The sequence below is a fragment of the Lynx canadensis genome, chromosome B3 (assembly GCF_007474595.2).
Source record: "Lynx canadensis isolate LIC74 chromosome B3, mLynCan4.pri.v2, whole genome shotgun sequence".
NCBI classification, from domain to species: Eukaryota; Metazoa; Chordata; class Mammalia; order Carnivora; family Felidae; genus Lynx; species Lynx canadensis.
The window spans coordinates 75,097,840-75,124,532 of NC_044308.2; the positions used below are offsets into that span (position 1 = coordinate 75,097,840).

The window sequence follows — 26,693 nt, forward strand, 5'->3', positions numbered from 1 at the left end:
TCACTCGTGCTGCTCACGAAACTTAATGGTTTATGTTTGAGCTGCTCACGAAACTTAATGGTTTACCTTTGAGCGCCATTTCCTCTCATCTGCATGAGATAAACATCAGTAAGTCAGGGGGGAAGGCAGCTAGGCAAGGATGGGAAGAGACCACCATACTAAGGAATGGGAGCACCCACAGAGCAGTTGAGGGATGATCTTCTGGTCAAAAAGAAATCAACTCCATGAGAGCTGAGTAAAGGCCCAACCTTGACTAAAAGTTATCCGGATTCAGCTGAGACTAGCACAGTGACTTTACCAAAGTTATGCTCATTTGAAGACCAATAAGCAAATTAATGTTGCCCCGAGGACTAGGATTCATACCTTGTCCCCTATATCTTCTCTCCATTCCATCCACACAAATCAAACACTCTGTGAAGCCCTTGGCTTTCTTCCATGTATATTTTTCCTTTAGTCTTAATTGTGGAATTCTCAGCCCTTGAGGGAAGGAAAAGGCAAATACGTGACATTCCAGGCACATTGTAGTGCGTACTTTTCTACGCGCTAGGTCTTACTCTGATCTGACGGATAAGAAAGCTGTGGCTCAAATTATGGAAAGAGTCCCAATGTCCATCAACTGATGAATGGATAATACACACACACAATGGAATACCACTTGGAGATGAAAAAGAATGAAATCTTGCCATTTGCAACAATGTGGTTGGAACTTGAGTGTATTATGCTGAGCAAAACAAATCAGGGAAAGGTAGCATATGATTTCACTCATATGTGTAATTTGAGAAACTCAACAGATGAACATAGGGGAAGGGAAGCAAAAATAAGATAAAAACAAGAGAGGGAAGAAACCATAAGAGACTCTTAAATACAGAGAACAAACTGAGGGCTGCTGGAGTGGGGGGTGGGTATTAAATGGGTGACAGGCATTAAAGAGGGCACTTTTGGGGACGAGCACTGGCTGTCATATGTCAGAAAGCAACCACAGGGCTCTACTCTTGAAGCCACGACTACACTGTATATTAACTTGAATATAGATTAAAAAAATAATAAAGAAAGTTGTCTCTCCCATGTTACTTACCTTGCCCCAAGTTCCCTGAGCAAATTGGTGGCTCTGCCACAGCTCCTGTTCAGCTCTGTCCTAGTCCAAAGCCATCTGCTCCACGCTGCATCAGCTTCTACTCAGAGCGGTCCGTGGACCAGCAGCAACCATCTCAGCGGGAGCTTGTTAAAACGGCGGGATCTCGGGCCCCAACCCAGGCCTGCTGAATCAAATTCGGCACCTTAACGAGATCCCCAGTGCTGCTGCCTGCGAGTCTGAGAAGCCCAGCTACATCTCACCACTAAAGAGAGGAGAAACATCTCTATCAAGGGGATGGCAGCCTCGCCTCGGTGACATTAAAGGCTCATTTAGTATTATGACTTTGGGGTCCAAACACTTTGATGCTGGTGTGGTGCCAGCAGTGGCACCTAAACCCTGCTTAATACAGAGATTTTTTTTTTAAAGGGGAAGTCTTGACAGAGCTCCACAGACAAACTGGAAGATGACACTACGGTCAAATCTTAAGGGAGAACCTAAAGATTAACTGCCAAGTCAGCACAACCTATCACCCTTTGGTGGTTCGCAACCAGGAAGCCTAAATATGGAATTTGCCTCTGGAGGGAAGTCCAGGAACATTCTCCACTCTGAAGATCACAAGGCACATCTGCCACAAAAACCATCCCACTGACTCAGGAGCAAGTTGGCACAAAACGCTTTTAATTCGGGGAAAGGACTTTTGCAACAAAGAGCACAGGAAAATCCTAGAAGACCCAAAAACAAGCAAGGATGAAGGAATTATCTAGATATTTTCCCCCCACAGAGAAAATCTGGCCTGAAACGAATACCCGATTCCTAGATCTCTTTCACCACTTTTTTTCTCATTTTTCTCCTTTAGCTCCAGCCAGGAGCCTTCTTGCTATTTTTTTTTTTTTTTTGTGACATAATTCATACACCACACAATTAACCCTTTTGGAGTGTACAATTCAACAGTTGTTAGACTATTCACAAAGTTGTATAATCATCACCATTCTCTAATTCCAGAATGTTTTCAGCACCCCAAAAGGAAGGCTGTACCCATCAAGAGTTATTCCCCTCCTCCCTCCCCCCAGCTCCTGGCAACCAGCAATGTACCTTCTGACATTATAGATTCACCTATTCTGGACATTTCATATAAATGGGATCATACACATGTGGCCTTTTGTGTCTGGCCTCTTTCATATAGCATGTTTTCAAGATTCATCCACGTAGCATGAATCAAACTTCATTCCTTTTCATGGCTGAACAGTATTCCATTGTATGGGTACACCACAGTTTATCCATTCATCCACTGGTGGACATTTGGGTTGTTTCCACTTTTTGGCTATTACGAGTCATGCTATTGTGAACATCTGTGTACAAATGTTTGTGTGAACACATTTTCTGTTCTCTGGGGTATATACCTAGGAGTGAAACTGGTCATGAGGTACGTCTATGTCTAACATTTTGAGGAACCACCTGTTTTCCCAAGTGGCTGTGCTATTTTACATTCCCACCACCAACGTAATATAGGAAAGTTCGGATTTCTCCATATCCTCACCAACAGTTGTTATTATATGTCTTTTTGATCACAGCCATCCTGATGGGTGTGAGGTGGTATCTCATTGTGGTTTTGATGTATTTCCCCAATGACTAAATGGTGTTGAGCATCTTTTCATTTGCTCATTGACCATCTGTGTATCTTCTTTGAAGAGCTGTCTATTTGAAGTCTTTGTCCATTTTAAAATAGGGTTGCCTTTTTACTGTTGAACTGTAAGAGTTCTTTCTTTGTGCTGTTTTCTGAAACTCCAGTCACAACCCCTCTTCCTGGAAAGCTCATCTCCCAAATACCCAAGACTCTTTAGCTGGACTTCCCTCTGTACTTGGACCGACTTTCCTCGAAAGGCCTAGAAATACTTTCTCTCTTGATATCCCATGTATTCAACCAGAATATCGTGCCTCCCCTCCTCTTTATCTACAAGCAGCTCGTCCGTGGTCACCGGAACTCATGGCTACTTCAGTGAATTCACAGAATCCAGAAAGAACAGGTTCTTTGACCACCACCACGTTATGCCACCAACCTACAATGCCCTTCTCTTCTCTACAAAAGTACAACCACCCATCATTTATATTTTCAGTCTATCCCCTCCATGGAGATTTTCCTAGCCACCATAGCTTACAATGGCTTCTCTTTACCCTGAAATAAAAAAAACAGTAATCACGTATAGAGCCATTAATCAATGAATATTCATGCTCAGTGAATGCCCCTATATACTAGGTGAAACCACTCCATCCATAGTTGATGTTAAATAACGTATCACAATTGAGGGAATGTGCTCATTTGGTAATGGAATACTAGAAGATCCACACATAACCTCAAAAATGTGTTCTGGGAAGCGTTTAATTGAATAAACACAATTGTTGGGACTGTTAACTCTAGTACTTCTGAGAGACTTTGATATGATGATGCACATGGTGGGAATCTCTAAGAGGGAAAAATAACAGGCAGAGCTTCCAAATTGATCTGCCCTTTTCAAGAGCACACCTATTAACACCTCCCTGATAGCATTCTTTTGACTCTTCTGACGAAGTACTCTGGAAACTGCTGAGCTAATTCAATTGCTGCTTAATTCTATCAGCTGGACAGCACGGGGTAGAAACTATTTTCTACTGGCGTAAGGAACCAAATTTGTTTTGTTTTAGAATGTTGTCAATTGGAAGTTGCTCTATTTGCACGTCAGTTTATAGAAAAACAGAAAAGAAAACCATATATTAAAGGTGTTCATAATTTTGAAGACCCATCCAGATTTCTGAATTTGGAAAATGATGAACTGCCCGGCAGCAGGGCGGGGGTGGGGGGGTGCAGATCCAATGCATCTTAGAATCGAGCTAGTGCCCTACAACCCGAGTTTTAGTTGAAGCAGGCTCTAGGAAGGTGGTGGGGAACAGTTTTCAGGAATGGGCTGTGATTCTCTATGACCCAGGACCAACAGCCCTGAGGATCAAAGAGAAAGAAAGTATCACAAACGTCTCACAACAGACTTATCCAAGGGAATGAAGATACCAAGCGGTCACGCACTAAGAAAAGCTAACGACGGTGATAAGGAAAGAAGCCTCCCCCACACTGGAAAAAATTCTAGCAGTGAAAAGTAGGGGTAACACCCAAAATATAAACATCAAGTTATGGGAAAGAATTTTAAAATAGAAACGTTCCCTACTCATGTTAAGTAGGAGAAACTATTTAAATGAGCGAGTGAATCTTAAGAATTACAACCGGAAGGTGGTTCCTTCACTGAGGGTTGATTACCATCAGGAAGACAGGCATGGGCCTTGCAGTTTTATCTACTAAAACACTAAATGGTACACTTGAGTTTTTGAATAGGTTTCTGATTTTACTGATAGGTCTCTTTAGTGCTAATCATTTTAAAACTAAAACAAAGCACAAATGGAAAGCTAAGATAAAGCACGATGGTCAGGCTGGCTTCCATCTGGCACGGCAACACGAGAATGTGTTCAAGAGCTGACCTCCTCTTATGCCGAGTGGTTTGGGTGCTACATGACCTTATTCTTTCTCTAGGATGGCATCTCAGGCGCCCTCCTGACTCACGCAGGCTCCCTCCCAAGGCCTCTCTGATACAAAGCAGCTGAAGTTCAAGGCCACTACTGGTCCTGGTGAGCTCTCACCCTAGCTTGGGGGACAAGGAGAACTTAAGATTGGGCTGTGCCCAAGCAGTGCTTGATTATCAGTGAAAGGACACAGAGAGGCACTGATACAGCACGGCTTCCTGTGAAAGTTGGCCTTCCTCCCCGACAGAGTGAGAGAGGATCTCGGTCACTGCCAACACCACCATTTGACAGAAGGAATGGAAGGCCTTTGCCAGGTCTGACCACCACAGAACTTCTGTCAGGGAGTATCCTTCACCTCCTCCTGCCTCCTGGCCTGGGTACACTGTCCATTCAGAGAAGGCACCACATTGTCAGTTTTATTAAAATTTGCTTATGGCAATTCAACCTGTTCTCCAGTCTTAAGGTTCAAGCTGCCATAACATTATGCAACTGCTCTGCAAAAATGTCTGAGATCCCCTAGGAAAGGAATAGGGTAGTTGCTAGATTTATCAATATCAAGGTCACAGATCTCAGTCTACTCAAGAGTGACCTAGAAACCTGAGTATTACACAGTGTGAAAAGAAGGGGGAATCCCACCTTTTTTGGTGTAAAATCCACTCATTGAAAGAGCAATCGGGGAGGCACGCCTGGGTGGCCCAGTCCCTTAAGCTTCTGACTCTTGATGGAGGCTCAGGTCATGATCTCACGGTTTGTGAGATTGAGCCCTGTGTACGGATCTGTGCTGACAATAAGGAGCCTGCTTGGGATTCCCTCTCTCTCCCTCTCTTTCTCTGCCCCTCCCCGACTTGCGCTTTTTCTCTCTGTCAAAACAAATAAACTTAAAAAAAATGAAGAGCAATCAGAATTATTAAAACTGGACAATGGTAAGTGGCACAGGTATTGGAAATATAAACTGCTTCAGGCAAGTTCCTAAAGCACCCTATCTCTGTACGTGTGGTATTAAAATAATGCTATTTTAGAACAAACCTCACCTCTCTCTTACTGTCTCTCACCTAGTAAGTCAGTGATTCTATTTGCGTGGGATCCGGATGAGCAGCATTGGCATCATCGGGAACTAGCTGGTGATGCAAATTCTTGGACCCCCTTCCCTCAACCCTAGACCTAGAGAATCAGAGACTCTAAGCAGTGCAGCCCAGCAATCTTTGTGTTTTGTTTGTTTGTTTGAAGATTTTTATTTATTTATTTTTTTAAGTAATCTCTAGACCCAACGTGGGGCCTGAACTCACAACCCCAAGATCAAGAGTCTTCATACTCCACTGGCTGAGCCAGCCAGGTGCCCCTAACAAGCCCTCCAGTTGACTTCAGTGCTCATGCTGGAGAACTTCTGCCCCAGGATTAGGAAAGATGCAGCACGTGGGGTCTCAGGAGCCTGATCAAGCCCTTATTAACTGAGTGAGAGGAAATCCCAACTGTTCCTGTCTGATGATTATTGGCTCTTAACCTCATAGACTGATGAAAGGTTGAGTCTTTAGTTCAAGGTCACTTAGAGGCCAAGCCAGAGCTCCAGCCCAGGGTCTGCTGACTCATCAACTGTATTTGTCTAACAGGGGTCTTGCTGACAAGCCAATGTGGGGGGCCAGGACTCTGAACATTGATAAGGCAACCCTGGAGATCTCCTAATCTACACCATGCTGCTTCCCTCAAATAAATATGAGAACTAGAGCCTCAACCCTTAAAATCAAGAGAGGTGGATTTTAGGGAAACAATACAAAGAAAAAAGATAAACAGCTACTTCCAAAGGCCTGAGCAACTAAACCTCTTGGTGAGGAATGGGTAGAGGGCAGAAGGCTTAGGTGTCCTGTTAAAATGGAAAGAATTAGTTAATTCAGAAACACTGAGTAAAGAGCGTAGCCACAATAGGACATGAAAGGTGCTTCCAAGTTTTCTCAGAACTTTCATTTCTATTATCTCATCCAAGTCTCACAACAACCCTGCAATGAAAGGAGATGAGGCCACTAAGTGTCTCCATCTGACACTAGAGGAAACAAGCTCAGAGTGGCTATTTGTCTATCCGCACCATCATCAGCTGTAAAGTTAAAACTTGACCTCAGATCTGACTCTAGAACCTGTGTACCCACACCATGTGATTCCCACAGCTGGAAATCTGCCCCAAAGCAGATTCACCCTGAGGAAACAGCAAAGAAAAAAACAAACGTGCAGCAGAAAAACGATCAGCCCCTACAACATGGCACTTGAGCGATGTGTGGGTGCCCCTTTAAGAACTTAACACACAAACCCAACAGCCAAGGTGTTCAGCCAAAAAAGAGAGAGAGAGAGAGAGAGAGAGAGAGAGAGAGAGAGAGAGAGAGGCATATTTCTAGCCTGCATAATCATTTCTGGACCAACTCCCACTAGCAGCCTCTGAGGCGAACAGCCGCTCACTGCCTGGCTGAAGCTTCTCTACCGCCACTCTCCACACCCCCCCCCCCAACACACACCACCCGGGGTTATGACAGCGCAGCTCTGACTCGTGTGCAGGCAAAACCCCAAAACTCAAAACAAGAAGTGAAAAAAGTGGAGCCAGGAGAAAGCGGCAGCATCCTCCACACTCTGGCAATCTGCACAATGTCAGTTTCAGGGTCCTGGGGTGGCCTGCAAATCTATCTTAGGAGCCCGAGGAACGAGGCGGGCGTCCTGGTAGACCCACTGGCCCTATTCTTTGCCACCCAGTCCCTGGGGAAGAATAAGAAAGGAGAGAATTCCTTATGAAGTCCTGGGGCCAGAGCCCAAGGCAGATACGATCCAGGCACCCTCTCCTAAGGATCAGAATGTCAACTCAAATTCTCCACCTGGCCCTTCCTTTCAAGTCCTGTCCTCTGCGAAGATGAACAGGGTGGGATTGGTGGGGTGCTGTAAACCTGAGGAAAGGCCGGAGGAAAAACTCTATCATCCACCTACCCCAGCCACGTTGCCCCATGTTGCCCCGGCGCGCGCTACCAGGGCGAACTCGGAACGGGGAGCCCTTCGCCACGTCGGAGGTTGGGGAAGGGGCAGAGCCCGGCGACAAGCCCTGGAGGCAGGGAGCCGTGCCGCTCGGACGCTTACCTCAGTTTTGGCATGAATGGTTTTCCTAGAAGACGCCAGAGAAGCGAAGATCGGGTGATTCGCAGATTTCAGCCAGGGGTGGAGGAACTCAGCCCAGGGGAGCAGCGAACCCACTCGGCTCCTCCACATTGGGGCCTCGGGGCGGCACCCTCGGGACTCGTCCTACCGCGGGGACAGTGCCGAAAGAAGGGCTCCATCCTCAACTTTCTCGGAGGAAACTGCTCCGCTCCGCGGCTTGCCCAAACCTACCCGCACACCGGGTCCCAGGTTTGGGGAAAACCAAGGACCGAGTCCCTGTCTGCGCGCACAGCAGCTGCGCCGGGGCGCAAAGCCCCCACTCCCGCCGCCCGCCAACTTGAAAGCATCTCTCTGGGCGCCTGCCTACTCCTCCGGCCCCGCAGTGGGGTCCCTGCCCTGGCCGCCCGCATTGGACCGAGCGCCGGGAGCCCTGACCGCCGCGGCCGCAGCAGCCGCATCTCCCCCCCACCACCCCCGCCCTGGCCTCTGCCTCGCCCGCCCGGCGCCCCACGACCCGGCCCTACCTTGCAGCCGGGCTCGAGCGCCGGCAGTGCCAGTGAGTGGCACGCGTCCCAGCCGGCGAGGCTCCTCCCCGGGGGCTGCCCCGCGCGGGGTTCCGGGCTCCGGACAAGGCTCCGCCGGCCCGGGTGCTGGCTCGGCGCCGCTCGCGGCTCCCGCGCCGGCTCCTGCTGCCGCGCGCCAAGAGGGAGGCGGGGTGGGGAGGGGGGGGAAACTCCCGGCAACTCCAACTCCTGGCGCTGGAGCTACAGCTGCAGCCGCGCGCCCGCCCGCCGCCGAGTGCGAGCGCCTGCGAAGCAAACCTGCCCCCGCGGGCGCCTCTGAGCATGCCCAGTGCCGCCGTGGGCGAGCCCGAGCGCCCTGGCCCGGGGCAGAGAGCTGCGGTGGTGGCCCGGAGACCCGCCCCGGGCTCCAGACCGCGGGGTGTGGGGCTGGAGGAGGGAAGGATGGGCCAGCGCAGGAGAGGGGGCCCTGGAGCAGAGGGCTGGGGAAAAACAGGGTGCGGAGGGCAGTGCAAGTTTCACGGGTTGTGAGAAGTTTGTGGGCTGGAAAGGTAAGCGGCTTCCGTGAGCCTCTCTGCAAGACTCTACTGGAAAGGACAAGGAAGCATTTATTATCCAGGAGAGAAGGAGTGGATCCAGCAGATGTGTTTTATCCAGTGCACTCAAGCCTAAGGTCCAAACTCAAAGAGCTAACGGGGCATGGCAGGTAATGCAAATAAGTGACCCAGCCAGGAGGCAGAGTTCTAAACGCCCAGTGCTGTCATGGAACAATTCGGGCCTACCTTTGCTAGATTTTCTGATTTTTCAAGAAATGACAAAGATTTCGATTTTTTTTTTTCATGTATAACATCCTGATTTTTACATCATTGATACAAGTGCAATTTTTTTTTAACAACACTGGACCAAAAGAAATATATCTGGGTTCCTTCCCTGCTCAGCCTGAGAGAGCTAATTTGAGGATTGTGATTGCTGCATTTTCTTTCTTTTTCTTTCTTTCTTTCTTTCTTTTCTTTTCTTTTCTTTCTTTCTTTCTTTCTTTCTTTCTTTCTTTCTTTTCTTTTCTTTTCTTTTCTTTTCTTTTCTTTCTAGGTGCTGAGTGCCCACTGTGATTTAGGAAGGCATTGGAAAGGATTCAAGATGATTCAGATGGCCGCCAAAGTACTACCAGTTACTAAGGGAAATGGGTTGTCCAGACAAAAGAGGGCTACAGATAAATGCTGGGGCGTTCAAGAAGATAAGTTACTGGTGTGGAAAGGGGTAATGAGAACAAATTTTGTGAAACATCATTGATATAAGTACTCAGGGGGAAGTCAATGCAGGATCAGTAACAGTGCCCTGAAGAGGCATTTTGGAGTCTGAAGAAAAAGGAAAAACCAGTAAAGCTGATCCCGTCTTTATTTTAAATTTTAATATTTTTCATCATGCATTTTTTTTGCACTAATTTTTAAAAGATTGCATCACACTATTTATCTTGGTTCCTGAGTTCTGTGACATCACCATAAGTTTTGCAGCACACCTCACCCTAGCCTGTGCCCTGCTGGGGTGCTAAGTGGTGGTTCACTGGTCTGCTTGGGTAGAGTGTAAGGGGCAAGAAATAGCATACCAAAATGGGAAAGGGGATTGAAGTGATGGATTGGGGCTAGAGGCAGAGCACTTGACGGCCAGTTTGTGGAGCCTGAACTTTATTCACTTGCTAGCAAAGATGCTGGGGGAGTAATCCAAACCCAACCCTAGGAAGATGGGCTGCTACAGACCTAGGAAGGCGGTTTGCAGGGGAAGAAGGGAGAATTGGGGATACCTAGGGCACATTCACTGTTGTGATCTTACGAAAATCAGATGGATTTCCCTAACAAAGCCGCACGTGCTCTGCTTATAACTGGAGAGGTGTGTGGTGGGCCTAGCGGAGTGCCCTCAGGTAGGGCTCCCAGGTCCTGGTCTAAACCTCAGCCATTTCCTACCAGGCTTCTATTGACCAGAGGCTCCACTTCTAAGCTGCCTTTTCATGATGTGTGAAATTGCCAGACAGTTCTTATAGCGTTTTTGTGAGGGTTCAGAGAAATAAGGTATGCCTAAGGGCTTTGAAAACCAAGAGAAAACCAAGGTTTAAGCAAATATAAGGCATTCTTCTTACCTTCATACCTATACGAAATAAAATTTAACCAAACAAGTTCTACGGCTTTACAAGACTTGTCTTAAGTAGGAACTTTCTTTGATTTAACAAAGCTCTTTTAGCCTGTGCAGGATTCTGTTGACAAATCTTTGGAATCAGCTTTTGGGCAATTCCACAATTTTGTGAATTAAGCTATCTCTGTAGGAGTTTCTATTGCCAGCTACTCAAAATGACTCCCACCCTCTGTAAGGCTACCCTCTTGTCTCCTCTGCAGGTTATCAAGGCAGTCTTTGCCTCAACAGACACCTGGGACTTACCTCCGTGCCCTGGATCACTGTCGCGGCAGGTGAGCACATTGGTTGTTGCATTCTTGAGGAACAAACCACCACTAGTCTATGAAAAGCATTTTAAGCTTGCAGAACTCTCGAAGAAAAAAAAAAATGCTTGGGTGTTTACACAAGAAGCCTTGGAGAAGTTATGGAAAGGAGGAAGTACCTAGCCCCAGACTTATCACATACCGAGTGGTTACACATATTTGCGGAATATATAGCAATTTACATCATCCAAATCTTCTGTATCTCTGTCCTTTCCTCCACAGATCCTAAGAATCATTATTTCTAAAACAAATCACAATAATGGTAAAATTGTAAAGAAGAACGAGAACAGCATGTAAACATTTCTAGAGGGAGGGGCTCTGTACTTTTACAAGTAAAACGTACTTGTACTGCTTAAATTTTAAATTAATTGTATTTGTTTTTTAAGTTATTTTCACTACTAGTAGTAAATAACACATGATATTAAAAAGTTTAGTCCAAAAGTTGCAGGAAAGAGAAAGCTCCCCTCTCCATGAAGCCTTGTTACCAGTTTTTTGCATATAGTTGCAAAAATATCCCATGCACAAGAGAGTAAGAAGTTAGTTTTTTTTTCTCTAGATGTCTAATCATGAAATCATAAAACTGAAAAATGCCTTATAGTGCATTTGGATGCCAAATTACAGGCTTTTAAGTTACTAGTATATTCTGGAATAGAAAAGGGAAATGTGAAAACAGTTTTCTCTGGTGACACAGTTCACTCCTGGTCCTAAGGATACCAGACCACTTGGCAAAGCCCTCTTTCTGAGCATTAAGTGGTGCAAGAAAAAAACTGAGTTACTGCCCAGTGTCAACCTCAACCTGAAGCACCCACAAATTTAGATGCCCCAGGTTGCCTACAGCTATAGAAGGAAGGGCTGTCTAAATAACAAATGGTATGAACTGATATGGACAAAGACACCTTGATCTAGGGAATTGTGCATGGTAACTATTTTTAACAGCATCACTTATAGCATCATCAATCAATGTCCTCGAGACTAGTTAAAGTCTGTATTTAAAAAAAAAAAATTCTACTACGTAGTGTATCGCTAACAGCTTTTCAGATTCTTTATTCTGATGATATGCTTTCAGGTAAGAAATTCAGGAAGTCTCAACTTTTAGGTTGATCCATGTAACCGCCGTTTTTGTTGGTCATAGTCCCTGGAATATTGACAATATTGTTTTGCTTTTCATAATGGGTCCCCTGACGATATCAGGAATCTCCCCCAGCTAGGGATAGGTCTGTGGCTAGTGTCTGTATGTATCATTTGTAAATTACGAGTGCAACCTGTCACTTCTAGTGACATGAGGAGGTGGGATCTGGGAGACCTGCAGAATTCAAATGGGCTTATGGAACTTATGCTTGGGACCCTATTCTGTTTTGCACACAGTTAGTATTGGTATATGGTTTTACTCTTTAAGGATTCTAGCTAGGTTATAAATGAAGTCCACCTTTTTTTAACTGAGTTGCCACAGTACAACACTCTGCCCCTAATTTACTGATTAATATATATTAGCCATGCATTTCCATTCAGAATGTTAGTTCCTTGAGTACAGGGAACAAGTCTTAAAAATCTTCAATTTCCCTCACCCTCATCCAATGCCTAACTCAGAAGCAGGAGCCCATCAACAAATGACAGTTACCAGCTGTCACCACTCAGGTGAGTCATTGGGGACAGGAGACAAATAGTTGATTACCTGATCTCTAAAAAGAAAGAATCTGTTATTTTGAACACATGCAAAAGTGTAACATTGCATCTGTGATAACTTTCACAATCAGAGGTATGGGCTATTAAAGTATAAAAAGTATATAATAGAAATAGTGGGAGGAAGAGCAGGAACCGGAGCCTGGGTTGAGTCTGAAAAAAGCCCAATCCATGTGGTGGCTTAGGAACGGCCAGAGTTGGAAGATGGAGGAGCCAGAGGAACTAGCGGACGGTGGGCATTCGCTGCCTCCGGTATGTCATGATGTGCAACTCCCTGCCCAATGTCCCCAAATAGGCCAGGATGGCCAATCAATTCTTTGATTGAAGCATATGCACTGCATAAGTGAATAAGGATAGGTGAGCCCAAAGTAGCCTCCATGGAGGAGCTGGCCACCTTCCACACTGATGCCTGTTTGCAGCATCTCCAGAAGGTCAGCCAGGAAGGAGATGACAAACATCCAGACTGCATAGAATATGGCCTAGGTTATAACTGCCCAGCCGCAGAAGCGTATTGACTATGCAGCAGTTGTAGGAGGGGCTATAACCACAGCTACCCAGTCAGTGCATGATTGATGGAAGTAGCAATTAACTGATCCAGAGGCTGGCATCATGCAACAAACATCTTCACCAGGAGTAGGTTCCATCTCAAGAAACCACTTTCTTTGCTCATCCATAAGAAGCAGCTCCTCATCTGTTAAAGTTTTATCATGAGATTCAGTCACATCTTGAGGCTCCACTTCTAGTTCTCTTCCTATTTCCACAAACCTTCAATTTGTAAAAAAAAACAAACAACACATTATACGTGGAGCACAACAATGTAAAGCACAATTAGAGAGAGAGAGAGAGAGAGAGAGAGAGAGAGAGAAAGAGAGAGAGAGAGAGAGAAAGAGAAAGAAATAGTGAGCAAAGGAAAGAGAGACTTTCTTGAAGAAATGACCAAACTGAGGTATGCAGGAGAAAGGTGATATAGTTAGTAAGTACAAAATAAACAAACAAAAAAAACAAAGGGAACTTTAAGCAGGATTTTAAAAACAGCATGTGCAAAGGCACTGTGGTAGAAGGGAACGTGAACGTTTGGGAGGGATGTTAGAGGTCTTTAAGTTTAACCAGTCACTAACCCCATGTGCCTTTGACATAACTCAACATCTAATAAGAAGAGCTTCTAAGAGGAAGCAGACTGTCCTCAGCGAGAAACAGAAAACAAGCTGATGTTCGGCAGCATGCCATAGTAGAGAGGGTACAGATCTTATTTTAGATAGAACCTCTGGGTTTCAACTTCTGTTTCAACTCCTTGCTATACAACCTCGAGCAAAGGCTGCAACTTCTCTAGATACTAGATTTCTTGTCTCATATTACCATCTACTTATGGTTTTAATTGGTGGATTAAAAAGGAACACATCTGTCATGTACACAGCACACAATACCTGACCTACAGCAAGTGCTGAATAAATATTACTTTCATCTCATGACCACCCATCTTGGTAACTGCAAGAGAAATGGGAAGGGGAACCCCAGAATGTGTTTTCAGTTTCCAACCTGAGCTGTTTCTTAGAAGCACTGCCTCTGCCATAAGCAATCATATTTTATCTCTGCAGGTGCAGTATATAGCATTCCTATTTTCACAACAACTATTTAACATAGATGGAAATGCTTTGAAATTTTTTTACCTTCTCCTGTCCAGATGTCCTCGTGTTTCTACCTATTACTATCTCTCCAAAGAAAAGGTCGGTGCGGGGGGGGGGGGGTTGATTAATAGTTTAAAGATTTCAGCATTTGTATTTATTAAGTGAGGACCCAGTTAAGGTTTAAGACATTATACAGATAAATTTCAACAGTGACTCGTTCTGAATTTTGATCAAATAGCCAACCAAATATGACTCTTCTCTTTTCCCTTGCATGAATTAAAACTCTCGAAGAGTAGTCTCCAGCAGGAAAAAACCCAAAACACTAAGACTATTTTGATCACCCTCTGCTGTAGCAGGGCCCCCACCTCCACTCAAAACTGGTTTGTTGTATCAAGTTCAGAGTTTGTCAGGCTGAACCATCCTAATGACTCCTTCCTTTATTTCAGCAGTGTTTGTGAAAGACTTGTTTTTGGTTTAAAATGACTGTCTCCACCAAGATCCAGAAAAGCTGCTAGGCTTTGAGCTCACAGAGAGTCCTTTATTCTGCCAGGACACAAGCAAGTCAGTGACGGCACAGAGCTGCTATCTCTCTCCGAGCTTCTGTGCTGCTGGTTTAGAGGAGGGAATGATGCAATCCATTCATATCTGAGATGGAGGGGGCTCCTCTCTTACACACACAGCTCCTTCTCTTCTGTTTATGCTGGTCCCCTCGCCCTCCCAAGAGGGTAATAGTGAGGGAAGCTTCCACTGCTCTGTCTCCAGAAGCTCTTTTAGGCCAAAAGGACCTGCCCAGCCCCGGGAGGCCCTGTGACTTCTGTAGAAACACACAGCCTAGGACTTTACTACTTAAATTGCACTTCTCAGACCAGCAGCTTGGGCATCACTTGGGAGCTTGTTAGAAATGCAGTTCCTGGGGCGCCTGGGTGGCTTGGTCGGTTAAGCGTCCGACTTCGGCTCAGGTCATGATCTCACGGTCCGTGAGTTCAAGCCCCGCGTCGGGCTCGGTGCTGACAGCTCAGAGCCTGGAGCCTGTTTCAGATTCTGTGTCTCCCTCTCTCTCTGCCCCTCCCCTGTTCATGCTCTGTCTCTCTCTGTCTCAAAAATAAATAAACGTTAAAAAAAAAAAAAAAAAAAAAGCAGATCCTGCTTACCCAGGCTACCCGGGCAAATCAGACCCCAGAGAATCAGAATCTGCCTTTTAACGAGACTGCCAGGCAATTCATTTCTACTTCAAAGTTTAAGAAGCACGGGGGCGCCTGCTTGTCTTAGTCAGTTAAGTGTCCCGCTTCAGCTCAGGTCATGATCTCAGGGCCCGTGAGTTTGAGCCCTGGGTCAGACTCTGTGCTGACAGCCCAGAGCCTGGAGCCTGTTTCGGATTCTGTGTCTCCGTCTCTCTTCCCCTCCCCTGCTCACGTGCTCTCTCTCTTTCAAAAATAAATAAACATAAAAAAAAAATTTTTCAACGTTTTTTTTATTTTTTTTTATTTTTGGGACAGAGAGAGACAGAGCATGAACGGGGGAGGGGCAGAGAGAGAGGGAGACACAGAATCGGAAACAGACTCCAGGCTCCGAGCCATCAGCCCAGAGCCCGACGCGGGGCTCGAACTCACGGACCGCGAGATCGTGACCTGGCTGAAGTCGGACGCGTAACCGACTGCGCCACCCAGGCGCCCCAAAAAAAAAATTTTAAGGACTGTCCTAGGCCACCCAGCCAAGAAAGATACGGAGAGAACAAAAAGCACTTTAAAGGTGAAATGCATTTCCTTTGCCCTGGATGCCCTTTCCTATACCAATCTCTAGGCCTCATCTCTGCACGCCTGAATCCTACCCTGTCTTTCTTTGTTCAGCTGTCTGCAATGCTTCTTTTGGAAATCTTCACTGATTGTGTCAGCCAGAGGCATCTTCCACTCAGTTACCTGTATCTTGCTGCAGTGTGTTTACGCCATACAAATATGTTTGCACAGGTCTAATCCAACCCGTTTGAGGCTTGAGACTTGCCTGAACCTTCTCTATATCCTCTAGAATGTCTAGGACCGTAGGCCCTGGGAGGAAAAAGCCTATTTATTTATTGAAAGAAGGGAAGGGAAAGAAGAAAAAAAACAGCTCCATTCATGAAGTAATTGTCTCTGAAAAGCTGAGTGCAGCCCCAGGGATGAACATAAGCCTGTTTAAAACAGGAACCCAGGAACCATGTTATGCTCATCTTTAAAGAGCCCCCCAATACACCAGACATGGAAATGTCTCAGTTTTCCAGAAGCTTAACTGGACCAGATCAGATTCAAACCCACCCCATTACAGCACTCATCATTTAGACCTGGCCCAAAGCAGACATCTTTCTAGAATAAAATCACAATTCTGCTTGCTAGAGCCTTGACCCCTGGCTTTAAGTGTGCTGTGGGCTCTGAACCACTACCTCTTCACCCATTTTTTTGTCCTATGTGTTTTCCCACTTTAGATTAATATATTTTTTCTAAAGAAAAAAAGGCATTTTGAAAACTTTCAGATTCATTGTTTCTTTGGAAAGAAAGCTTACTGAAAATATTTGTTTCCTTTTTTTCAATGTTTACTTATTTTTGAGACAGAGAGGGAGAGGAGAGAGTACAAGTCAGGGAGGGGCAGAGAGAGAGGGCGACATGGAATCCAAAGCAGGTTCTAGGCCCTGAGCTGTCAGCACAGAGCCAGACGTGGGGCTTGAACCCACAAACTGTGAAATCATGACTTGAGCCGAAGTCGGATGCCCAGCCGACTGAGCAACCCAGGTGCCCCAATATTTAGTGTTTCTAATTCAAGTTTTCATAATGCATACTTGAGTAAAGGCAATGAGTTTCTGACTGCAAGTTACAAGTTAAAAGAACATTTTATTGCTCTTAATTGATAGTTGAGTCAATTAAAAACCTTGACTCTAGATGAGATTTATGATGTCATATTCATAATAAATATGTCTTCCCGACAGACATCCTGGTGTCATTATAATTTTACCACACATAAAATATAATGGGAACTGTTCCTAGGACTTACAAGAAATTAGACCTAACTAGTGTCAAAACTGTTGTGACTCGTAAAATGAGTATATGACCTGCACTGTGAGACTTTGTTGTAGGACTAGAGTTCACAGAGAGCAGGCATGTTTTCTTTGATAAACATTTAAAAAGTATGACTGAATTATTCAGGATCAGTCATTTTGGGGGTACTGTCATGTGTTATAATACTTTTGTAGAAAAATTGTTGATCCTCTTCAGGGGGAATATTCAGAAGCTATAGCCCTGTGATTTCCACCTCTGTGAATTTCTTTTCAGGAAACAGATCTATTATAGCAGCATTAATTGTGAGAGCAAATTTAAGTAACACTCCTCAGGAAACAGGAAATAATTAGGTGCATTTAGTCATTTTATTTGATGAAATATTATGTACCTTTTATAAACAATAAATGGGATAGTCAACTGGAGACTTTATGAGACCAGCTTAATTTTTTACTTTTCTATACATTAAGTTGTAGAAGTATTATTGAAACTAAACATATCCCCGGGCACTGTACTAGACACTGGGGATGCAGCAGTGAAAATGACGAGTATGATTCATGACCTAGTGACCTCACAGTCTGATGCAGGAAAAAGATACTGAATGAGTAGATACATAGTTACATACTGTGATCATGCCAGGACCTAAGGGGTTAGCACATAATAGGGGAACCTAATCTGGTTTGGGGAAGAGGGTATTTGTCAAGGAAACTGGGGAAGTGGAGGAAGAATCAGAGTTAGTGAGGGAAGGCTGGGGGAGAGTGTTCCAGGTGGAAACAGCGGGAGCAGAGGAACAGAAACCCAGAGGTGGGAAAGGGCTTGATGCCATTACAGAAGTGGAAGAAGGACCAGAGTGGCTGGAGCATAATTCATGAGAGGAGAGTGGAGTACCCTGAGGAACTAGATCATGCGATGCCTTCGAGATTTATCTTATCAATCCCACTGCAGTTTCTAGAGTGCAGGGGTAGCAGGGACCTATTTATAGTTTAAGACCACTTTGTGCTGTATGGGAAATGGGTTGAAATAAATCAAGAGTAGAGGAAGGGAAGGCACTTTGTAGACCACTGTAGCAGTCCAGTAAGAGAGACAAAAGTAGTTTAGATAAGATCTAAAACTGGGAAGATGAGGAAAAGGGGACAGATTCAACTACATTCTGGAGGTGAGAAAAATAAAGTTTGCCAATAGATTGGGAGCAAGGACCATCTTCATTTGCTTCCTTAAACCGCTGGGTAAATGTTGATTCACTCACATATTTCATACAGTTGGGAATTTAGGAAAGAAAACTTAAAAATGCATTTTGGACCTGAGGTTGAGATCTTGTCAGAGAACCAAGTTGAATAGTCAAGTAGACAGTGTACGGGTTTGGAAAAATAGATCAGAAAATAGATCTGGTTTGAAATTAGCTATTTGGGAGCCATTGGCCTTAAGATGGTATTTGATGCTATTGTATAGAAAGAGTATAGAATACCTGGGGGGAAAAAAGCACATTTTAAGTTTCAAGAACTATAATATTAAGAGGTCTGATTAAGGAGGAACAGCTATCACAGGTGACTTCCAGGCTGGAGATCTGTTGGGTAATTCTGGAACCAAGAAAATAGTATTTCAAGAAGAAGGTGTGGTCAGCAGTGTTGAATACTGTTAAGAGGTCAGGCAAGATGGCGTGCTTCTAAGTGTAAGAAACAGTTGTCTTATTAGGGCGGTGGCTTTAGAAGCACAATATATTATTTTTGATAATGTTTAAGCTTTATTTCTTTAGTTGACATCTGTTCCTTTTTGTTAATTTAATTTCAGTAAGATTTGAAACATCACATCAAATAAATGTGATGTATTTACTCCATCTTGATCCTTAAACTCTTTGTTAATCATTATTGTTTATATCTCTCTATTGTCATCTTACATATTAACCGGTTAACACTCATATCTCCAGTCTACGATTAAACCTTCGAAAGTTTTAAAGCTGACTAGCCCTCCAGCCTAACAGCAGAACTGCTGAATGCACAAAGTCCCTGCTTTATAAACACTGCGTTGAACATGTGGTTTGTTTCTTACAAGTTTTTGCATGATCTATAACAAATTATATATTTCTTCCTTTAAGTTTATTTATAGAATCTTGCCCAAAGTATCCCCTTCCTAAAAACAAAACAAAACAAAACAAAACAAAACAAAAAATGAACAAACAAAAAACAAAACAAAAGAAAAAAAACCAAACTCCAAAACTACCTTATTCAGGTAAATTCCGGTCTTAATTTGGCAGATATGCAGTGAGGCCAAGATGCCAGTATGTGAACAAGATGATTCTTTGTTTGCTATTTAAAAAAAAAAAAATTCCAATATTCTATTCAGGAACTAAAGAAAGGAAGTGAGATGGTTTGGAAAGGAACTACTATCTTCCCAGTTTGGGGGTACCCCCACCCTCCACTTGAATACCTTGACTATTCATTTTCTTCGCAGTGACTCAGAGTGTCATCACCCTGTGCTGCTCATGAATAGGAAAAAAGAAAGAGGAAGGAGCCTCCAAAAGGACTGGTCTCAGCACAACTGGCAGAACTCTGTTCACTTCCCCCAACTTTCTCCCTAAATGCTCTAATTATACTGTTAGATAGTAATCTCACCTCAAGCGCAAATTCTTGGCAAGAATTCAAATGCATGTAGTTGCCCTCTGTAATCTTCTGCCCCTCTGTTACGGCTTACCAGAACTCGTCTAAAGTCACTTCCATGCTGAATGTCTGATGAGACAGGACAGATCTCCATGTCACTCACTTGTATTCTGACTTTTCTACCTCTCCCTATCTGTATCATCAGGCGTATTCAGATAGGTCTCAAGAAAATATGTCATCCTGTCTCTTTGTTGTGGATGACACGATATAACTTCCACAGCACTAGGGATTGAAGGGGTACATGGGAGTGTTGGAGATTTGGCAGCGGGATGGAAGAGAGTAAGTGAGGGTAATGTTTAGAGGTTTTATATGGTAGGTGCCGTGGTGCCCGAGACGAGAGCTCTTAGGGACAGATGATTGCATTTTTCTAGTGATATTCTTTATTTTATTTTATTTTATTTTTTTTAATGTTCATTTATTTTTAAGAGAGAGAACATGAGTGGGAGAGGGGCAGAGAGAGAGCTAGAGACAGAAGCCAAAGCAGGCTCTAGCACAGAGCCCGACATGGGGCTCGAATTCCCAAACCGTGAGATCATGACATGACCCGAAGTCGGACGCTTAACCGATTGAGCCACCCGGGCGCCCCTCTAGTGATATTCTTGACTCTTAATTTTTGCCTGAAGAGACTTAAATACAGCATGTGTAACTTGCATTTCTCCTTTTATCTACTAGAGGAACCCTCCCAGATCAAAGAGGAAAAGCACACCTTTCTATGACTTGCTTCTCTTTTATCATAAGCCAGCTTCTCTTTTTGGAGAACTGTTCAACTATTTTGGTTGTTCTTGGTGGTAGACTCGCTGTGAAAGTTGTCCAGTTAAGTGAACAGATATTTTTCAACCTGTAGAAAGGTCTGTTGGTACACAAGAATGCCTGTTAGTACAGTGCAGTATTGGCCTCATCCATGGGCAAATTGTTCACCTAGTGGGGTGGGAGAGAGAAAAGGGAAAAGCAAAACCAGGATGTGAAATGTCCAGTTGAAAATTGCCTTAAGGTTTCTCTCAATCTCAAAATTGAAGTCTCCCATTATTGGGTTTTCCATGTGACAGTTTGTGGGTTATGTCTCAGTCATTGATTCACTTACTATGATAATAAGGAGCATTTAGCCAACATTCAATCCCTTTCCCTTAGGACCCGCTTAACCCTCTGACTTTGGCCATGTGGCTTGCTTTGGCCAAAACAAGTGCTTTGAGAAGTGCTTCTCACTTCTCATAGAAGTGAGAAGAGGCTATAAATGAAAAGCGCTTATGTAATTTTGCTTGATTTTCATGCTCTGGTGATCTGCCATGAGAAGAGCATGCCCCATGTAGCTGCTGCTATTTTATCCCCCAGACAAGCACACCTGGACTAGACCTGAACCCAATCCAAAGCCTGGGGCTAAGTCCAGCCCTCCTGCTTTCTGTGGCATAACTTCCCAGCCAAACCAGTCTAAATCAGGTGACCTGCAGATCCACGAGCATTTAATGTGTGTTCTTATAGCAATCAAGTTTTAGGGCACTTTGTTATGCAGCATCTTTGTGGTAATCGCTAACTAATACATATACTTAGAGGAATTATGGCATAAACATAAGCAAAGAAAAGCTACTTATCTAGCTCATCATTTTCCAATTTAAGCCTTGAAAGAGCATCAAAATCACTTAGTCACATCATTTAGTTTGAAATGAATTTGGCTCACTGTACATATCCTTATAACATAGAACTTATAGAAAAGCACACTGAATTTGAAAATAAATACAATAAAATCATTCAAAATTAAAAAGCCATTTTATTTTCAAATATTATTAGCAGGACTTTCCAGTTCAAATGCTCTTAAATAAGGTGGTTTTATGTGAGTAACATATATAACAATAATACTATTCTTTGTAATCAGTTCTCCATCTGTCCATCCATCCATCCATCCATCCATCCATCCATCTATCCAACCATCCATCTACCTCTCTACCTTCATTAGTTTTTGCAGTTTATATAGTCATTTAGAAACAATGCAGTAGGTTTTAGGTAATTCAAATTAGAATTAGAAAAGTTGCATAAATTTCTTGCATTCAAATTATGTGAGAAATCCATGAGCATTGCAGCAAGATTCAAAGGTGCAGATAAGCAGAAAAGAAAAATCCTACACAAATACACCACCTAGAGATAACCTTTGTTAAAATTTCATTATTTTTACAAACTTCTTTTCTACGTCTGCCCGTGTGTGTGTATTTTTATATATATTTAATTACAGTGGATTCATACTGTGCACACTGTTCTATAAACTGCCTTTATCACTTTTATGTTGCAACTTCCCTCCAGGAAAATAATATAGAGCTACATAATCATTTGTAGTGACCCTCTAGTATTTAATGAAATGCGTCTTCTATAATTTGTTAACTAGTCCCCTATCTTTGAGTGTTTAGGTTGTTTGCAGGTTTTCTTTTAAAATTTCCATTGTAAATGACACTTGGATGAGCATTCTTGTTCATATATTTTTCTCACTTTTCAAATTATTTCCCTATGATCAATTCCTAGAAGGGATATTGCTAATGCAAAGGTTAAATGTACACAGAAGGTTTAAGACTCTTGTCGAGATAAGTTCCAAGAAGGTGGCACCCATTTACATTCCCTCTAGTAAGACTTTGGCTGCACCTTCCAGAAGTTCTTCCATCTTTTGCTGCTTTTTGAAAGATGTTTCTCCCTTCTCTGTTTTCTTTTATGTATCTACTATTCACATTATTTCCCACTTGGAGTAATTTGAGAAATTCCTTCTTTCCATTTTTTTCCCTGTGACATGTAAAGAAATAAAACATGACTTAAGAAACGTCCTGAATGCAATAGAATAAGTAAAAATAATCACGACAGCAAAGTAGTCTTCTTTTTCAGAAAAAAAAATTTAATTATGGCCTCAAGATTGTTTGGAATAATAGTTAACTAAATCATAACCTTTACAATTTCATGATATTAAATAGGGCTTGTTGGAAATGAGTCATTCTGTACACATTGGGAGTTTTATGGTGAGTTTAATGTCACTGAATTTAATTAAGTTAACTTGTCATTTGCACGTCAGTATACTATGGAAACCCCTCCTCGGTCGGTGAGCTCCTAGCACTGAACAAAAAAATGCACAGTTCCTCTCAGAAGTTATAAGATCTATTTGACTAGTAGCTGAAGAAACAAGGCATAAAACAGTGGATTCTCCAGCAGCAGGAGTTAAAAAAAAATCACAAAATTATAAAGGTAAACATGCTACCATGGAGGGAGAGAACAATAAGATAAAGGAACATTTTCATGGACTGAACTCAGTCTTTTGTAACCACTACGAGATGAGATTATAAACTGTTGTCGGAATTTTCAGTGGGAAAATTGCTTAGAAGAGCCACCTGGCAGGGGACTTCACCCGTGCACGGCCAACTCCCAGAAATGACACAAACACATGAAAAAAGAAATCCTTTCAAAAACATTTTCAAGAAGGCAGAATAAAAAATGATAATATTTTGAATATTACAAAAGAAGCCACTGCAGTGAAGACTGTATGGAAAACCTAAAATGTCTTCCAGACCAACCCCTTCGATGTCTTTTTGTCATCTTAATCATTCCTGTGTATTTTGGGGGGAGTTAGGAAGTTCTCACTGCAAAATCAGACTTTAAAAAACTTACAGAATACTTTTGCACAACTAATTTCTGGTATGTTTTTCTAGCACATTAGTTTTTTGTTTGTTGCTTAGAAGTAACATGGAACGTTATATTTCAAAGGGCTTGTTTGACAAAGCGATTAACGTTATTCTGTACAATGTTACGTTCAAAAACAATACCCTTTAAGAATAATTTATACTTTCTTTATGTGTGTATATATTTTATTTATTTATTTATTTATTTATTTATTTATTTATTTATTTTGAGGTGGGAGGGGCAGAGAGAGAGAGAGGAGTGGAGAGAGAGAATCCTAAGCAAGCTCCACACTGTCAGCACAGAGCCCAATATAGGGCTTGAACCCTTGAACTGTGAGATCATGACCTGAGCTGAAATTGAGCTGGTCACTTAACTGACTGAGCCACCCAGGCACCCTATACTTTAAAAAATAGATCTCTCCTGCTGTTTATTTCTCTTGAAGCATGTGTATTTTCTGGTGTGCCTTTTTATTCAAATTCAGTTCAACAAATATTTACGGAATAACCACTTAGTATAAGACTTTGTGTCAGAGCTTCAAAAGAGCTAAGGGTAGAGACAGTAGATTAGTGGGTGCCAGGGGCTGTGGGGAGGAAGCGGGGGAGGTGGGGAAATGCCTGCTTAATGGAAATGGAGTTTACTTTTTGGATGATGAAATAGTTCTGGAACTACCTAGCGGTGATGGTTGCACAATACTGCAAACGTACTAAATGCCACTGTAGACTTAAATGGTTACAGTGGTAAATGCCATGTATTTTACCATAATTTTAAAAATCAGGCAGACAGAAAAGAACTAATGGGGTCAATGGAGGAGGGGCACATATATTCTACTTCAGAAGTACCTTTAATCGGGAAATGTATTTAAATTATCCTTCCAATATCACTATTGATTTCATGTAGTAACGGTCAAATCCAATTTAACAAGCATGTATTATTAGGGCGGTGATTGGCAGTCATATTTAAAACTGAACAGGCATGCGGAAAGTAGATGGTTCTTGCCTTCAAGTAGCTTTCACTTTTATAGGGAATTAAGATGGCTATAAGAATGTCAAATGCAAGGGGCGCCTGGATGGCTCAGTCGGTTAAGCATCTGACTTCAGCTCAGGTCATGATCTCACACTCTGTGAGTTCGAGCCCTGCATCAGGCTCTGTGCTGACAGCTCAGAGCCTGGAGCCTGCTTCAGATTCTGTGACTGCCCCTCCCCTGCTCATGCTCTGTCTCAAAAATAAATAAAGACATTAAAGAAAAAATTTTTTTAAGAATGTCTAACACAAGACGGAATGTCAGAGGAGCCACATGAGAGAGGTGAACATAGTGCTAAGGAGGTAAAGAGGATAATTAGATTGATTATTGGGGAAAGCATCAGGGATGCGATAGCTTTGTACTTGGTCTTCAAGGATGGGTCTGATTTTGCCAATTGCAGAAGATGCTTAACGGTCAGCCTAGATAGAGACAAAAATGTAAGGTCGTTATGGGGGAAAGTGGCCAGGTTGGCTGAAAGGCATCGTTTAAGAGGTCAAACAATGAAACTGAAGTTTGAGGCGGAGGTCAGGATGTGTGGGAGAGGACTGAAGACATTTAGAGTTTGAAGATGATTTAGAAGGAATTTTTTTCCAACTTTTCACCGGCTAAATGGATCTGAACTACAGCATCTGGCGAATGGCCATTCAATTGCTTTGGGAATTCCTCTGGTGACTCAGAAGTTACCATCTTCTAAGACAGTCTGGGCTGCCGTGAGGTGACTAAATGGTCAGAGTTCTTGTATTGATCAGAAGTCCGCCCACAATTTCTATCCATTTATTTGAGTTCTGTCTTTGAAACCACACTCAATACAGTGAATTTTTTTTGTTTCCTATCAGCTCTTCAGTGTTTGAGTCAGGAAATATATTCTTTCTTTCTTGTCTTTCTAAGTTATGTATTCCTGGGTCCTTTAATTATTTAATTGTTTCTCTTAGGACATGCTTTTGGAGACTTCTGAAATTCATCTTGCCATTTATTAATTTGGTAAGCATGGCTTTGATGTTGATATTCAAGGCATAAATAAAATGTTTTAGAGGAAATTGCAGATGATATAATTTTAAACAAACCACTCTAATTTCCCTTTCAGGTAGACTCTGAATTGGTCATTAATTGGTCATCTCTGGAAATGGTCATTGAACTAATTATGAATTCAGCCAATTTTATTTTCATTGGCCAATATTTTATTATTTTGCTCATGGATTATATTATGAGGCATATTTTTAACTGCATTGCTAAAATTCACATAGTGACTAGGAGCTCAGGCCCTGGAGTTAAGATTTTGGGACTGGTATCTGGCATAGCCAGCTACTAGCCATGACCTTGGCAAATTACCTAATTTCTATGTGCTTCAGTTTCCTCATCTATAAAGTATGTGCAAAAATACTACCTACTTTTGGGGCACCTGGGTGGCTCAGTAGGTTAAGCGTCCAGCTTCGCTCAGGTCAGGATCTCCCAGTTCATGAGTTCGAGCCCTGCGTTGGGCTCTTTGCTGACAGCTCAGAGCCTGGAGCTTGCTTCAGATTCTTTATCTCCCTCTCTGTCTGCCCCTCCCTTGCTCATGCGCTGTCTCTCTCTGTCTCAAAAATAAATACCCCCCAAAAAATTTTTTTAATAAAAAAAATACTACCTACTTTTTTCATTAAATAAGTCATTATCCAGCAATAGTAAAAATAAGAAAAAATTAATTACTACTATTATTATGGGTTTTTTTTTTAATTTTTTTTTTCAACGTTTTTATTTATTTTTGGGACAGAGAGAGACAGAGCATGAACGGGCGAGGGGCAGAGAGAGAGGGAGACACAGAATCGGAAACAGGCTCCAGGCTCTGAGCCATCAGCCCAGAGCCTGACGCGGGGCTCGAACTCACGGACCGCGAGATCGTGACCTGGCTGAAGTCGGACGCTTAACCGACTGCGCCACCCAGGCGCCCCATTATGGGGTTTTTTTAAATATGTCCACAAATTCTTTGATATTCTTCCCTTCAAGAGGTGGAACATAATTTCTTTTTTCTTCAGTGTGAGTGGGGCTTTGTGACTTCTAACAAATAGACTACGTAGTTTTTCAACAAAAAAAAAAAGCATTGTGGCTATGTCCTTGCTGTCTCTTGATTTGCTCACTCTGGAAGATATAAGCTGCCATGTCAGTTTTCTACTTCTGTGTGACAAGCCTCCTCAAATTTAGCAACTTAAACACCCATTTTTTAGCTCAGATTTTCAACACAGCATGACCAGGTCTTTCTTGGGGCTATTATGTGTATTTGAACAAGGACATTATGTATCAGAATATGCTTGCAGAAGGCTACTTGA

At 42.9% G+C, this 26,693-nt stretch overlaps 1 protein-coding gene and 1 pseudogene across 2 annotated transcripts in view; one reads left to right on the plus strand and one right to left on the minus strand.

The window, feature by feature from the left end:
- The window catches only part of STXBP6 (syntaxin binding protein 6), a 251,706-nt gene extending 243,376 nt beyond the window's left edge, over positions 1–8,330 (minus strand). Inside the window, exons 1-2 of one of the 2 annotated variants that reach the window (XM_030318860.1) lie at positions 8,266–8,311; positions 7,724–7,885 (exon numbers count right to left, since the gene is read on the minus strand). The gene's annotated coding sequence lies outside the window, so the exon portion shown is untranslated. Of the gene's footprint in view, positions 1–7,723; positions 7,886–8,265 lie in introns of both variants that reach the window. The other variant, XM_030318861.2, reaches the window with a different exon arrangement.
- Positions 8,331–12,513: 4,183 nt separating this feature from the next.
- Positions 12,514–26,693, plus strand: part of LOC115517047 — a 34,306-nt pseudogene continuing 20,126 nt past the window's right edge.